Source organism: Oryx dammah, unplaced genomic scaffold (genome assembly GCF_014754425.2).
Source record: "Oryx dammah isolate SB20612 unplaced genomic scaffold, SCBI_Odam_1.1 HiC_scaffold_11, whole genome shotgun sequence".
NCBI lineage: Eukaryota > Metazoa > Chordata > Mammalia > Artiodactyla > Bovidae > Oryx > Oryx dammah.
The window spans coordinates 21,798,331-21,809,637 of record NW_024070195.1 but is presented as its reverse complement, the minus strand read 5'-3'; the positions used below and the strand labels follow the sequence as shown (position 1 = coordinate 21,809,637).

Below are 11,307 nucleotides of genomic sequence, written 5' to 3'. Positions count from 1 at the left end.
TATTGTAGGATTGAAGTGTAAATCTTGTGTGTGCCATCTATTAAGTTAGGAAAAATAATTCACTTGGTTTTTCTGAGAATATGTCAATTTTTTAAAACTTCATTATCTGTAAAATAGGATATTTCACAGTATTATTTAAAAGACTGCGACACACAAAAAAGTTGTTCAATGAATACTAATAAATGATACAAATGATGATAGCAAACTGTACTGAGTGCATATTACAGGCAAGGTACTCTTATATGTATGTTACATGTAGTGGCCATCTATCTATCACTGTAGGCAACTTTTATTATTGTCATATCATTTACATATGATAAAAGTAAGACCAAATAAGTTTAAGTGACTTGCCGATAGGCTTGTGGCTACTCAGTAGATGAGAAGCAGTAGAACTTGGGCTCACTTAACTGTGACTACTATGAAGTCACTCGTGTTCGACTCTTTGTGACCCCATGGACTACATAGCCCAGCAGGCTCCTCTGTCCATGGAATTTTCTAGGCAAGAATACTGGAGTGGATTGCCATTCCCTTCTCAGGGGATTTTCCTGATCCAGGGATCAAACCCCAGTGTCCTGCATTGTTTATTGTCTGTTTTTTCTTCTAGAATATAAGCTCGACAAGGGCATCGACTTTGTATTTTCCTTGTTCACCGTTCCCGTCCCAGAACTTAAAATAGTGACTGGTACATTGTACGGTTTCAGTAAGTTTTTATTGGATGAAAACCCCTACCTTAATGTATGGGTACTATACAACTGACTAAAATTTTACTGAGTACCTATGATGTGTCAAGCCCTGTGCTAGTAAGGTGTAGTGACAGAGTGGTTATCATCTGTGATTTTACAGAACTAACAATCACAGATAAAATTTCAATTTTCTACTGAACAGGAATATTTTATTATTGATAAACTGTTATGTGATTACTTCATTAAAATTCTACATAATTTAGTTCATTTAGCAACACTTTATAACAAAAGTTTATCTTCAAAATGCTGTACTTTTTACCCTAAGATCCCAAATATTTCACAAACTATTTCAGTTACTTTTAAAAAACATCCCTGTTCTTCCATCACAGATTTAGTGATGTCAGCAATAGTAGTAGACTGAATATAGCCTAACTAGTCTCTACTTTCAAATTGCTCTCAGGCACTCTCCTTTGATACTTTTCCATACATTTTCTCTTTAACTAAAAAATATAGAAAGCCTTTGACTGTGGATCACAATAAACTGTGAAAAATTCTGAAAGAGATGGGAATACCAGACCACTTGACCTGCCTCTTGAGAAACCTATATGCAGATCAGGAAGCAACAGTTAGAACTGGACATGGAACAATAGACTGGTTCTAAATAGGAAAAGGAGTACGTCAAGGCTGTAAATTGTCACCCTGCTTATTTAACTTCTATGCAAAGTACATCATTAGAAACGCTGGGCTGGAAGAAGCACAAGCTGGAATAAAAATTGCCGGGAGAACTATCAATATCCTCAGATATGCAGATGACACTACCCTTATGGCAGAAGTGAAGAGGAACTAAAAAGCCTCTTGGTGAAAGTGAAAGAGGAGAGTGAAAAAGTTGGCTTAAAGCTCCATATTCAGAAAATGAAGATCATGGCATCTGGTCCCATGACTTCCTGGGAAATAGATGGGGAAATAGTGGAAACAGTGGCTGACTTTATTTTTTTGGGCTCCAAAGTCACTGCAGATGGTGATTGCAGTCATGAAATTAAAAGATGCTTACTCCTTGGAAGGAAAGTTATGACCAACCTAGATAGCATATTCAAAAGCAGAGACATTACTTTGCCAACAAAGGTCCGTCTAGTCAAGGCTATGGTTTTTCCAGTGGTCATGTATGGATGTGAGAGTTGGACTGTGAAGAAAGCTGAGCGCTGAAGAATTGATGCTTTTGAACTGTGGTGTTGGAGAAGACTCTTGCGAGTCCCCTCGACTGCAAGGAAATCCAACCAGTCCATCCTAAAGATCAGTCCTGGATGTTCATTGGAAGGACTGATGCTGAGACTGAAACTCCAATACTCTGGCCACCTCATGGGAAGAGTTGACTAATTGGGAAAGGCCCTGATGCTAGGAGGGACTGGGGGCAGGAGGAGAAGGGGACGACAGAGGATGAAATGGCTGGATGGTATCACCGACTCGATGCATATGAGTTTGGGTAAACTCCGGGAGTTGGTGATGGACAGGGAGGCCTGGCATGGTGCGATTCATGGGGTCTCAAAGAGTCGGACACGGCTGAGCGACTGAACTGAACTGAACGGAATCTCATTTTTCGGAAAAAAAAAAAAAAAGGACCACTTCTTCCCTGTATAGAATATAATCAGACCTTTTGAAGAATTACACACCGCTTCCCCTGATCATAGTAGGGCTCACTTAAACGGTGCAGCATATAATGGATCAGGCTGTTCAGCTAGAGGATGAGCGGTCTGGAGACAGTGATTAGGTGGGGGAGGAGACCCGGGGACTCGCTAAGTTCTCATAGGTGAGGTTGGAGCGGGTAGAACAAGTCGTCTCTGGGCTTGGAGAGTATGCTACACCACGTACTGAAAGCAAACTAATCCCCTCCCTGAACTTTGTAAATTAAGACCATGATCACATTCAGCGAAAAGTAGGTCGGTTTGCGCAGTTGTTTTCTTTAGTAAGAAATCACACACAGACACACAAACTCACAAACACACAAACCCAAGTTCCTTGTGAGCGGGGAGAAGAGCGTCTCTGTTTTCTAGGTGAAGAAATAAAAAATAACTTTCCACTGCTGACTCCCAAACGCAGTTGACAAATTGGAGACTCCTGATCTCTGCATCTCGAGTTTCGGTGGGTGCTGTGCCGGCGATTTCTAATCTTTTTTTTTTTTTTTTAATGACTGATTCGAGTTTATGACTTCGAGTTTGAGGGATGTTATGCATTGGCTGCGTCTCCCTTTACTTTCGAGTATCAGAAAAGTAGCACAGAAGGCAAATGTGAATCTCCCAAAGTAGGAACCTATTTGCGGATTTTATTCTTGGATGAGATGAGAGTTGTATGTGGAGGGGGAAAATACGCTAGGAAAAATAACACAGGCTTGTGCAAGTCTTTTCAACTGCTAAGAAGTTTCAGCAGCGTACTGACATGGTAGCGTGGCCGAGCGGTCTAAGGCGCTGGATTAAGGCTCCAGTCTCTTCGGGGGCGTGGGTTCGAATCCCACCGCTGCCATCTCTATTGTAGATCCACTTTAAAGCAGTCGTTTGACCACTTTAAAAGTTTCTGCAGAGAGTATGTCAACTGGTTTTGAAATGTTCTTACAGATTTAAGAAATAAACAAAAATAAGAAATAAGCAGAACTTTGATAGTTATTAGATGAGCAGAAATTGGTTGATAGTTATTAGGATGTTTTAATTGAAAATCAGTCTTCATCCTATTTCATTCCACTCCAGCACTGGATTCTGATTCCTCACACAAACATATAAGGAATGATAACTTCACGCCTGAAGTTAAAGGTGTGCTTTTTGCTTACAAACCAGAAGAAGCCTATTATTTTTCTCATATTTTGCACTTTTCAAATCTATTCTATTGCACCTTGCCTTTCAGTTCAGTTCAGTTCAGTCACTCAGTCATGTCAGACTCTTTGTGACCCCATGGACTGCAGCACGTCAGGCCTCCCTGTCCATCACCAACTCCCAGAGCTTACTCAAGCTCATGTCCATTGAGTCGGTGATGCCATCCAACCATCTCATCCTCTGTCATCCCCTTCTCCTCCCACATTCAATCTTTCCCAGCATCAGGGTCTTTTCCAATGAGTCAGTTCTCATCATGTGGCCAAAGTATTGGAGCTTCAGCTTCTGATCATTCCTTCCAAAGAACACCCACGGCTGATCTCCTTTAGAATGGACTGGTTGGATCTCCTTGCAGTCCAAGGGACTCTCAACAGTCTTCTCCAACACCACAGTTCAAAAGCATCAATTCTTTGGTGCTCAGCTTTCTTTATGGTCCAACTTTCACATCTATACCTGACTACCGGAAAAACCCTTTGACTATAGGGACCTTTGTTAGCAAAGTAAGGTCTCTGCTTTTTAATATGCTGTGTAGGTTGGTCATAGCTTTTCTTCCAAGGAGCAAAAGTCTTTTAATTTCATGGTTGCAGTCACCATCTGCAGTGATTTTGGAGCCCAAGAAAATAAATTCTGTCACCATTTCCAGTGTTTTACCATCTTTTTGCCATGAAGTGATAGGACCAGATGCTGTGATCTTCGTTTTTTGAATGTTGAGTTTTAAGCCTCCATTTCCATATCAGCATAGAAATAGCTTATTTTTCTTTTGTCTCAAAAATATTCCATGTTATGGATATATTTTTATTTAACAAGCCACATTTAACAATATAAACAACACAAATAAATAATATCTGCATTTCATAAGTGTGTGTATTATAGAAATTTCAGAAAATACAATTGCTAAATTAAATATGTGTGATGGTAATTTCGGTGGTTCTTGTCTTAGTCTTTCCTAAATGTTACTAATTTATCCCCAGAGAGCCAAGGAAGGGCTTGTTTCCTTGACACCATGACCCACACAGAACATTGCTGTGACATTGAGAATTAACAGCCATTAAATTCTTACAAAGCCCCAGATATTGTCATAGTTCTTTTATATTCTCAGTAATATATAAGAAAGTTCATATTATTATTCCTATTTTATTAAAAGAAAGAAACTGAGGTTATAACCAGTTAACCTCTTGTCTGTAGGTGGAGGAATCAGGATGTTTCTACTGTAGGGCAGACTGAAAAAATGATCCTTCAAAAAATATTTCCATCCTACATCCTAATTTCTGGAAGCTGTCAATATTACCTTATATGGCAAGAAGATAAAAAATGAAAAATGAGAGCGTCTTTGCAGAGGGGATTGAGTTTGGGATCTTGAGATGGGGAATTTATCCTGGATTATCCAGATGGAGCTTGAATGCCATGCCAAGTGTTCTTAAAGGAGAGAGGCATAGGGAGATTATGGAACAGAAGACAATGTGAATACAAAAGCAGAGGAAATGCAAGTACAAATCAAGGAAGGCTGGTAGCCACCAGAAGCTGGAAGAGACAAAGACAGATTCTCCCCTACAGCCTCCACAGGGAGTATGACCCTGTCAAAACCCTGATTTCTGCCCAGTGATACTGACTTTGGACTTCCGACCTCCAGAACTGTGGGGAAATTAATTTCTGTTCTTTAAAGCTACTGAGACGTGGTAATTAGTTACAGAAGCCAGAGGAAACTCATACAATGACTTCAAGTGCTAATAGGCAACACTACTACAATTATTTTTGTTTAGTCTGCTTGATAGAAAATATTATTTCATTGTAGTTCTTTAGTTTGAATGTCTCTGAGAAACTCCATGAACTAGGACAGAGGAAAGGACTGGATTAGGAAGGTTTCCCACCCTAGAGAAGGAAGTGGCAACTCACTCCAGTATTCTTGCCTGGAGAATCCTATAGACAGAGGAACTTTGTGGGCTCCAATCCATAGGGTCAGAAAGAGTCCGACACGACTGAGCTGCACACACACACCCCCACACCTTTAGCTACTTGCCCTCGGTGAAAGAACTCTTACCTAAACTAATTCCGGAAGCAGGAGTTTTCCTTTAGCTTTTAAGGAAGGGCCTATTTACTTAGGTTCCATTTGCGGACCTGTGGGGCCTGGGATATGGGAGTGGGGTCTGAACCCATGTTTCTAAAGAAATGAGAGACTTAATTCTGCATCCTAGAAGGGCTCCCACACTACCTCCAAAAGGGCTTTAAATTAAACATTTTTCTCATTTCCAAAACTTATTAAGAAACTTCTGTAGTCTGTTTAAATAGACTGCTTTTTTTGCTTCCTTTGAACAAAATAGGAGATTTGATTTCTACCCTTGAGAATATCAGAGGCCCACGTGCTAGCTTCACCTGCTTTATCCTACCACGATCCCCCCAGTCAGCTACCTCTGTCGCCTTCCGGGCGTTCAGGCGGACCGCAGTCGCGATCAGGGTACTAACCTCAGACCTAGATCTCGGCCTGTCCCTGCCGGGGTTGCGACTTGGGAGAAGGAAGGGCGGGTCATAGCGGAGTGCAGGAACCTGGTTAGAGGGAAGAAGGCATTGCCTTCTTTGCGACTTGAGGACCTATTGGCCTGGAAAGCGGGCCCTTGGTGGGCAGGGTTCAGTGGGTGATTCTCTGGAACTGTAAGGCTCTCCACCTAAAGAGGATGGTACCTGGATCCAGTGAACACCCTGTGGTCCGCAGGGGACCGTTAGGCCCTCTCCCCGTTCAGCACTCCGAGGGGCTTTACAACTGTGGTTGTGTGATCTGAGTCTTTACAACCACCTTGACGCTGGCGGTTTTGGATTTTTAGAGGGCGATGTGCCTGACTCTGTAGCTGAACTCTACACTTCCAGCCGCCTTCTCCGCTCGCGGTCCTTCCCCTTCAAGTCACCGCTTGCTGAGTGCAAACGTGTAGGAACGCTAGGTGCCCCCACTCGGCGGTCTAACGGGCTTAGACCCGTTAGTGGAGTTCCATTTTTAGAGCCCCTCATTTAGGTTACTGGAATGAAGAAACTCAGTTACAAAAGTCGAGGTGCAGTAACAGCAAAGTTTGCTTTTAGAAGAATTTATCCCTTTTGGAAAAAGTGAGTAGCTGCGACTTTTAATGACGATTCCCATTGAATTAGTTGAAGTCCTGTTGGTTCCAACATTCAAGCTGCCTGAAACTTTTCCAGCTTGTATTTTTCAGCAGCGCGTCTAAGTAAGCAAAACGTCTTCTTGAAGTTTGTCTCTTTTCTCACAGTAAACTGCTCTAAACCCCACAAACTGCCTCAAAAATATTTAATCTCACGGTAAGGACAGACCGAGTATAACGCGGGCTTAAGTGCGGGCTCCATGGCTTAGTTGGTTAAAGCGCCTGTCTTGTAAACAGGAGATCCTGGGTTCGAATCCCAGTGGGGCCTCTACTTTTTTTCTTCCCTTTTCATAGGGGCCCAAATTCTTCATTAACTCCGCACTGCTTCTAATTCTCCAGTGTACTAGGTATTACTGTAAATTTTGATTCAATCACGCAGAAGCAGCTGTAACTGCAAAAATTCTCAGATCTAAAGATAAGGCGAGGACTTCCCGACATTCCAGCCTCAAGCCGCTGCCCTTCCAATGCAGAAAGTGAGGGTTCATCCTTGCAGGATTGGAGCCAGAAACAAGCAAACAAACAAACAAAACTTGGAAGAGAAGATGGTGGGTCACTTTATGGAAACAAAGAAAATGGCCTTTTGTTTTTCATCTTTCCCTGTCCTCTCATTTCTAACTGGGAGGTGGGGGGTAGGGTGTGGCGACAAAACTGTACCAACTCTTAAAGCCTATTTCTGAGCTCCCATTGCAATTTATTAGTGATTTTAGGGAACTCAGCATTATGTTATCTGTTTTATATATGATTTTCCAAATATTACTACATTATAATAATGGTAATTTACATTTGCTTATGTTCCTTCAGTCTTCATGGAAGGGCTTTAGTCCCAAAGGGAATATATAAATTGGCCCCACTAGAACCTGAACTTTAATTTTATAATTAAAAAGAAAACAACAAAATGATTCTATAATGCAATGATTCCCAAGCCCAATATACATTTAAATTGCCTTGGGAACTAGTTAAAACTCATCCCCAGAGGTTTTAATTCTGTTTTGGTGGACGTCCCAGATATGTGTGTTTTTCACAAGCACTCCAAGTGATTTTGAAGTAAGTGAATCACATTTGCAAGTATCTAGCTTAAAATATTGCACACACAACAGAACTGAAAGTGAGGTCACTTTTGTACACTATTAGCACTTTTGTACTGATTCATGAACATCTGCTTACTCTCATTATCATCAAGTTACCATTATTGGAAGTCTGCTACATTCCAAGGGTTTCCAGACATGCCGTCATCTAATTAGCCCAACAATCCTATCAAATATGTGTTATAATCAGTTCTTTGAAGATGAGGAAACAAATTCAATAATATTCATGGTAACAAAGTGACAAAATTAAATGTCAAATTCAGATCTAATTCTGGAATCCATGCTTTTCTCATGATATCTATCTTCTAATTTCATTAGAGTCAAGAATGAAGTTTTTGGCCACAAAGCTAAATAACATTAAGCAACTTAGACTGATCTCAATCCTTAGTCCTATTGGTTAGGGATCCTGAGATAACGTTCTGTTTTCTGCTGGAAGATAATCAGCCCAGTGAACAGTTGCTTAATGCATTTAACTTAGGGAGGAGGAAAATATAAAACCTCAGAAGTCTCTGTAGGAGGTTCTCCATGAAAAAATGAGCAGGCCATATAGACAAATTGAATTAATCTTCTTCATCTCCTAGATTCTGTTATTTGGTTGGTTTTGGTTTTGTTTGTTTGTTTTTGTTTTTTGCCTTGGACATGCTCTCTTCATGCCCTGATTCTTTAGATTTAAATATAGTGTATTATTCAGCTAGTGAAAAATGATGGTGTCTCAGTCATGACCAGCTCTTTGTGACCCCGTGGACTATAGTCAGCCAAACTCCTATGTCCATGGAATTCTCCAGACAAGAATACTGGAGTGGGTTGGAATGAGTAGCCATTCCCTTCTCCAGGGGATCTTCCTGACTCAGGGATCAAACACAGGTCTCCTGCATTGCAGGCAGATTCTTTACCGTCTGAGTCACCAGGGAAGCCCTATTAAGATGGAATTAATGAGTGGAAGAACTGATGCAATCTTCAATCGTGACCAAAAGTGTAAACAAAAGATAGACAGTATCTCCAAGGAGATTAATTCACCAATGACAGCCCCTATGGCATCACTGGCACACTGGATGCAAACTGGTTTTATCTGCTTTTAAATCAAATTTGGAACCAATACAGATCATTCGATGCCTCCAGAATCACATTCACCCTACTTGCATATCGAGACCCTTAGTGAGTTTTACTGAAGCCCTGACCTTATCATATTTGCTTCCCTCTCTCAGGATTGTTGGGATCCAACTCTTTTGCAACCTTTCTCCTGACTAAACTTCTATAGCTAAAGACATCTCCTAAATACAAATTCAAATAAGAAGAGGTAAGTTCTAGTGATGTCTCTTTCTATTCATACCATCCTAGATGATATTGGGTTTTGTTCAGTTTTGTTTTGAGATAGAAAGCGAAGGTTCTGAGTTTTGGACAAGATCAGGCGGGATAAGATACCTCTATGAGCTAAATGATTTCTCATTATGCCAGACCAATGGTTGTCATTTGTTCAAAATTATGTTAATCCCAGAATTATGTCCAACAAAATCCAATTGTCTAGGAGATGGGGAGGAATCAGAAGGCAGGTCAAGCCACCAAAAAGCAATTCTCTAAAGACTAATACTGTCATTTTTGTTACACCTCAATGTGAAGATCAGAAAGAATTTCTCAGTAATAAAATTTTTCTTTTTGCTTTAAAATGAATGAATGAAGGCCAGTACTCTGAAGATAAATTTGAGGATCAAAAATATAAACAATAACCAATGGTTAAAAAAAAAGTGAGGATTTGCAAAGTGGAGTGGGGGCAATGGGATCTTGGTTTTCAGCCATTTTATACTCAAATGTATGAACTTCCTGGCAAATATAGTCTATTATCTTTTCTGGAGACATACTCCATTGTCTCTGCTTCTGCCTCTTTCTATCTGTGTCCCTGTTCTTGGTGATTAAACAGCCACAACAAACCATCCTTTTCATGAATTCAGGTAGCTGTATGATATTTTATAAGTGGGTAGTTGGTCAGGTTGAACTAGAGATGTCTGGATGAAGCAGGAATCCATCCTCTGGTGAATGGATCCTCAGGGCCAATTTTTATAGGTCAAGTTTAAATTTTTTTTTTTTTCTGAGCTCTTTTCTTGGTTAAATCATGTATTCCTATCAATTTTCATATACATGCTTCTTTCTGTTAACTGAATTTTCATTCTTTCAGCACCTCAGATTGAAACTTCAAACATTCTTTCTGCTCTTTCCTCTCTCCGACATTCTTAATTTGCTCTTCATTCCCACTATCACTATGAGAGCTAACATTCTCAGACTCTCTCCCACATACTTTTGTAGTAACCTCCCAGCTTCCAGTCTCTTTTTGAGTCCCTAGTTATTCAGTCATAATAAATGTTTTAAAGTGCTGCTCTAATCATTTCACATCTCTTCTTTTTTTAAAAAAAATGAATTTTAAAAATTCATTTTTTAAAGGAATTTGATTAGATTCCTTGCCTAGTATTCAAGATTTTCCATATCCTGGACCCAAGCTGTTTTTACAACTTGATTTTCCACCACCTCATATTGTGTACCCTGTGCTGCAATAATTGATGATGTGTGCTTTCCATGCTTTCAAATAATGTATATCCCTCCAGTGCCTTCACCATCATTGGTAAATATTCAGATCCCTTCCATTCCTTCATACTTAATTTTCTTTTATATTAAAGACATATATGTTTAAAGTTCAAAAAATAAAATAATATTTTACAATGAAAAATAGCAGTTCCCTTCCTCATCATTTCTCACTCTCAAATCCCATTCCCCTGAGGTAACATATTTTTAATAACTTAGTGTTTTCTTCTATTTACCCATATTTCTTAATAACATGCTTTTATTCTATCTGCATTTTTAGTTTTAAATATGATTTATTACTTACTACAAAAAATGAGAACTTTTAACCCTTACATAACAAAGAGCAAAAGTAAGAGTGAGAGAGAGAGATCTATGCTTCACTCTCCAGATCCTCTTATATCTTTTTGGTTTGATCACCGTGGAGTGTATACACTTTCACGACCTTATAAACATTAGCCACAGTGGAATCATGTAATGAACTGTTACCTAAAAAATAAATCTCTCAGTTCTCATAGATGATCAAATTGTACAACTCCTGTTGTTTTTGTTTGTTTTTGGAGACATTACAAGGAATCTTGTCTTCATCACCAGTCTGTTTTCATCAGTCAAGTTAATGCAAATATTACATAATCCACACATGTCTTCGGGGTCCTTCTACTATATGCTAAGGGAATTCTGACAAGTCAACATTATTTAGGTGGGACCCTTTAAACCCAGGTTTTAGTGTTAACTAAAACAACAGGAAAAAGAAAATTAAAAATCATACCCATGGCTCCAGGCAGTAAATTGAAACAAGCCTCTCTGGTAAAGGTAACAATGATAACAAATTCATAACTAATTTTTTTGGTCTAACAATCTCAGAATTCATTCTCGTATACTGTCTCCAAATTTCTGCCCCAAATTAGGAAGAACCTGTAGTGTTTCTTGCCCTGGCAGAGCCTGCAGCAATCTTAACCCTGTTTACTTGGTGGAG

At 39.7% G+C, this 11,307-nt stretch overlaps 2 non-coding genes across 2 annotated transcripts; both read left to right on the top strand.

The window, feature by feature from the left end:
* Positions 1–3,115: 3,115 nt before the first annotated feature.
* Positions 3,116–3,197, top strand: TRNAL-AAG. Its single transcript has one exon. It is a non-coding gene; the product is annotated as a tRNA-Leu (tRNA).
* A 3,675-nt stretch (positions 3,198–6,872) lies between these two features.
* TRNAT-UGU lies at positions 6,873–6,946 on the top strand. The gene has a single exon. It is a non-coding gene; the product is annotated as a tRNA-Thr (tRNA).
* Positions 6,947–11,307: the final 4,361 nt, after the last annotated feature.